The following is a 5959-nucleotide window of genomic DNA, read 5'->3' on the forward strand; positions in this document are numbered from 1 at the left end:
TTTCGGGGTCAAAAAAAATAAATAGCAGTCAAGCACTAGGGTCGACTAGAATCAGACCAGACCACAGCAGACCGGATGGGATTGGACAGAGACCAGACAAAACAGGACCATACCAGACCAAACTGGATCAGACCAAACAGACCAGATTAAACAGGACACGACCAGACAAAACAAATCCAGGTAATTAAGTCACAGAAAAAAGTCACAGGTGTTTTGTCCGGGACGGTTTTGTCCGAGGGTGTCCGAGGGTGTTTTGTCCTGGTGGGATTTTGCTCCTCGGATCCCATAAATCACTTGTGACTTTTTTTCCTGTGACTTTATTACCGGTCACCGACAAAACAGGACCAGACCAGACCAAACAGGACAAGACCGGACAAAACAGGACCAGACCAGACACACCAGACTGGACCGGATCGGATCAGACCAGAGCAGACAAGATCAAATCAAACGACCAGATCAAATCCAACCACACCAGACAAAACAGGACCAGACAAAACAAAACCAAACCGGACCAGACCAGACAAAACCAGATCAGGCTAGGCCAGGACTAAAACCAGAAGGAAGACGTGAAGAAATCATCAACCTGGAAACCTAGCTTGGACACGGGCAACGAAGAGGATTTCAATGAATGCATCAAAAATCTATGAAGGCATTAACCTGGGAGACCATTGTCTTCTATAGTTTCCGTCAAGCAAACTTCACTCACACAACTTGGATCGACCCGAAGTTATGTGTAGTGAGATTGATCCTGGAAATTAAAATGTTGGGAAGCGACCTTCTTAACCACATAGCCATGCTTTCGAAATAACATTTGATGAAATAAAATTGAAAGAAAATCTTCAAAGAAATCCAAATTCGTTCCGGTATTAAAAGAAGTGGTCGCGATGAAATCATTGAAATTTGTGTTTCAGAGGAATGGCATCGTTGTGTGTGTATGTGTGCGTGTGTGTGTGTGTGTCTCTGCCTGTTTGTTCGACTCTCTGTGTGTGTGCGCGTGCGTGTGTGTGAGTTTGTGCGTAGTGTGTGCGCGAGTGTTTGTGTATATGTTGCGTCTCTGCAAGTGTGTGTGTGTGTGCGTATATGTCTGCTTGTGCGGGGGCGTTCGTGTATGTGTGTGTGTATATCCATGTGTGGTGTGTATGTATGTATGCATGCATATATGCGCGCGCGTGTCCATACGTGGGTGGGTGTGCGTACATGCCTGTATATATGAGAGAAACACAGACAGAAAAGCGTATGTATGTGTACATGTACGCATATATGTGACCGTGTCCATGTGTGTATGTGTATGTGTGTGTATATGTGTTAGTGTGTGTGTGTGCGTTTGTGTATATTGTGTGTATGTGTGTATATGCGTGCGTGTAATTGCGAGTGTATATGTGAGTGTGCTTGTTGTGTATGTGGATGTGTGTGTGTGTTTGTTGAATATAGGAGTGTGTATTCTTGTGCATGTCAGTGTGTATGTGTGCGTGTGTGTGTGTGTATGCGTGTGTGTGTGTGTGTGCGTGTATGTGTGTGCGTGTGTGTGTGTGTTGGGGGGGGGGGACCAAATCTACTCTCCAAGTACTACAAATGGAGAAATTTCACTTAGATCATTGACCTAAACCCCAGTATAGATTTTAATGGTAATGGGATTAAATACCTGTGTGTGTGTGTGTGTGGATGTGTGTGTGTGCGTGCGTGCGTTTCGCTCCGCACGTGGCAGTGGGGGTGGGGGTGGGGGTGGGCATTCACTTCTAACTTCCTACAGCTTAATGCTTACAAACATAAATATATATGCATATATATACATGGCTGAGAGTGTCAGCGTCGGTGGTGTAACGGTTAGCATGGTTGCCTTCCAAGCAGTCGATCCGGGTTCGACTCCCGGCCGACGCAGGCGATAATACTTTTTTTTTCTTTCTCAAAGCAGTGCTCCGGCATGGCCGCAAGCAAGTGACTGAAACAAATAAAAGAATATATAAATCTCAATAAACATATGTATATTTTACTTGTTTCACTAATTGGACTGCGGCCATGCTGGGGTAATGCATCGAAATAATTTTTTAGCCGAACAAATCGACCCAGGACATTTTTTTTTCAGCCTAACTTATTCTATCGGTGTGTTTTGCCGAACCACTAAGTACCGGGGACCTAAACACACCAACACCAGTTGTCAAGCAGTGGTGATTGGCAAATACGGATACCAAGACACACACACACACATAGATGTATACATATAGGACAGGCTTCTTTCGGTTTCTGCCTACCAAATCCACTCACAAGGCTTTATTCGGCCCGAAGCCATAGTTCAGTCGCACACAGAACCATGTGATTGGAAAGCAAGCTTCTCACCACAACAACCACAACCACAGCCATTATTTTATCGGTGTCTTTTGCCGAACAGCTAAGTTACAGGGACATAAACACAGACACAGACACAGACACAGACACGAATATATATATATATATATATATATATATATATATATATATATATATATATATATATATATATATATACGACGGGCTTCTTCCAGTTTCCGTTTACCAAATCTACTCACAAGGCTTTGATCGGCCCGACACTCGCCCAAAGTACCTTACAGTGGAACTGAACACGAAACCATGTGGTTCGGAAGCATGCTTCTTACCACACAGCCACGCCTGTATATGTATATATATATATATATATGACGGGCTTCTTTCAGTTTCCATCTACCAAATTCATTCACATGTTCTGAGGCTATAGTAGAAGACACTTGCTCAAAGTGTCACACAGTGGGACTGAACCCACAACCGTGCGGTTGACAAGCAAACATCTTACCACACAACCTTGTCTAAGCCCATATAGTGACCTATATTTTTTAATCTTTTACTTAGAAAGGAAAGCAGAACCCACGACTGATTACAGGGCCTCAGAGATTAATGGGAAGGAGAGAGGATATCTGGCCCAAATATTCACAACAAAGTGGACTCTGCTGAAGGCAACCACGATGCTAGGAGACGGTGGTAAACCCTAGGGCGGATTAGACCTTTCGTAGTCAGATAAATCTCTCAAAACTAACGCTTTGTATTAATCCTGCATTATCTCATCGCTTTGAGATTTCAATGGTATGATTATTTATTTATTTTTTAGAATGACATTGTAGGGTAGATGTAAGAGGCAGGATCTGGATGGTTTTAATATAAAGCAAGTAGAATATTTGGGGCTGGATATGGACGGTTTAAATGCTAGACGGGTTAAATCTACCACCCGAACAAGCCACGGTGTAATTTGAACGCCAAATGCAAAGAGCCGGAACAGATGCACATACCGTCATGTGGTCCGACGTTCTTACAGTTCCACAAATCTATCGCCCGTTGTTTCGTTGTTGTTGTCCCTCCAAGAGATGTTAAGCACTGTACATAATATTCTGGTGTAGGCACCGGCCAACATGCACCTGAGTCTCTTGGTGAGAGTTCCATATACAAGAAATCCATATACAAGCACAGATTCAACAAATGCTCTGAAGTACTGTCTCCTCAATTTATCTGGTAGGGTGGACTTCCATATTGTTCCAAGACCGTCTATAGCAGCCCAAGCCACGGCAACGCGAGATTTAATATCTCTATATACCGGGACACGATATTGCTGTCCCGGTAAGTAAACTCGTTGACATTTTTCAAGGGCTTCTGTTTGATGGTCCTGATTTCTTCTGTTGTGTTCAGAGTGGTAAACCCTGTCTTCTTTTCATTCACATATGGTCCTTTGTTTAGCGGCAGCATTTTCCAGAAGATGGAGTTATACGTTCAGCATCTGTTGTGTAGTCTGCAAAGAGCGCCATGTCATCAGCATAATTGGCGTGAGTCAAGAAGACGGCCGGATATCTTCTGCTTTTAGTCTTCTGTAAAGTGAAACCCAGATCATTGTGTTGATCTATTGAGATATGCAATACATAATTGAGACACAGGATGAACAAATAAGGAGCTAGTAGTGTTTGAGGGAGTTTCAGCTCCAATTTCTATCAGGTTAGTTGTTTGTGTGGAGTCTTTCATCGATTGAAATTTGTTTCTATGTAAAACAAGCAAAAAGTTAAAAATGTAAGGAAAAAAAATTTATATAGCAAGGGAAATAACTCTCAAGTCAAGTGATTAATTATGTCCCTTACATCATGCAACGTTGTTACGAATCTGATCAAAATATAGATAGGAAATTTAAATTGAATGAATGCTCCGCTGTGCTGTAGGAAGATGTGAATTCTCGCAACACGCATTCGTAGTTCATTTTTCTCACTATTTTTATATATTATCTATACAAGAAATCCATATACAAGCACAGATTCAACAAATGCTCTGAAGAACTGTCTCTTCAATTTATCTTGTGAGGTCGACTTCCATATTGTTCCAAGACCGTCTATAGCAGCCCAAGCCACAGCAACGCGAGATTTAATATCTCGATATACTGGGACACGATATTGCTGTCCCGGTAAGCAAACTCGTTGACATTTTTCAAGGGCTTCTGTTTGATGGTCCTGATAGAGAGGTTTTGTGTTTTAGGAAAAGAATGGAATTAAAAGGTGACATATCGATATGTTGACGATGGGAATGGGAGTGAAATATCGAGCGATTAGGTAACTCGTGGAGAAGAGCCAGAAATATGTGTCTCAGCGTTGGTGTGTGTATGTGTGTGTTTGTGTGTGTGTGTGTGTGTGTGTGTGTGTGCGTGCGTGTGTGTGTGTGTGTGTGTGTGTGTACGTGTGTGTGTACGTGTGTGTGTATGTGCGCGAGCGCAAATAAACCACCACTAGTGGCCAAGAGATGAAGAGACAAACACAAAGATGCACAAATACATATACATACATACATACATGCATGCATGCATACATATACATATATATATATGCATATATATATATATATATATATATATATATGTATATGTATATGTATATATATATATATATATATATATATATATATATATATATATATACACACACACACATATATATACATACATGCATACATACATACATACATACATACATACATATATGTATGTATATATACATATATATATGTACGTAAAAAAATCAAAATAAGCAACAGGATATCAAGAGGTGATGCAGTACGACCGTTTCAAGAGACGCCATTTAATTGAACAATGCAATCATTACATCAATTTAAATGCAGGGTTATCATAATTTGCATAAATAAATGGAAATTTTTTAATCAGTTGGACACATTAATACAATTTTACTTAAATTCTCTAATAGCGCAAGAAGAGGGTAAAAGTCCAAGTTGCTACTAATGTAGCTCAAAATATGCAACACTTCTAAGAACTGTATGAAGTTTGTTAGGGTACACGTGCGTGCGTGTATGCATGTATGTATATATGTTTGCATGTATGTATGTATGTGTTTGTATGTATGTATGTATGTATGCATGCATGCATGTATGCATATATATGTGTATGTATAAGCACAACAAAGTTTAACGAACGCACACAACACAAACAAGCAAACATTCATATACACACACACACACACACACACACATATCGTTTCCCATTTCTTTCGTTGTTCTTCGTCGACCAGTTAACTCACCAACCAATTACGTAATCGATTGGTCCATCAATCGTTTAATCAATCCATCTGTTTGTTTTGTCAGAGTTCTTTCGTCTCCATTTCTGACCTCATCAATGACGCACACCCCTCTACTGCAGGTCAGTCACTCTCACACGGACTCATCAATCGATCAATCGATCAATCAATCACTTGATTAGTTGGTCAGTTTTTTGGGCAATCGATTGATTTTAAATAACGAAGGGAACCATAATCAGTGTGTGTGTGTAAATATGCATGAGTGCGCATGCGGACGCATGTGCGTGTATCTTATACTATAATCTTTTCTATTCTAGGCACAAGGCCCGAAATTGGTACTTAATTTATCGACCTCGAAAGGATGAAAGGCAAAGTCGACCTCGGCGGATTTTGAACTC

General features: G+C 40.7%; 1 non-coding gene across 1 annotated transcript; it reads left to right on the forward strand.

Annotated features, from left to right (window-relative positions):
* Positions 1-1806: 1806 nt before the first annotated feature.
* Trnag-ucc (transfer RNA glycine (anticodon UCC)) lies at positions 1807-1878 on the forward strand. The gene has a single exon. It is a non-coding gene; the product is annotated as a tRNA-Gly (tRNA).
* Positions 1879-5959: the final 4081 nt, after the last annotated feature.

This window comes from Octopus bimaculoides, chromosome 11 (assembly GCF_046866305.1).
Source record: "Octopus bimaculoides isolate indiv1 chromosome 11, ASM4686630v1, whole genome shotgun sequence".
NCBI classification, from domain to species: Eukaryota; Metazoa; Mollusca; class Cephalopoda; order Octopoda; family Octopodidae; genus Octopus; species Octopus bimaculoides.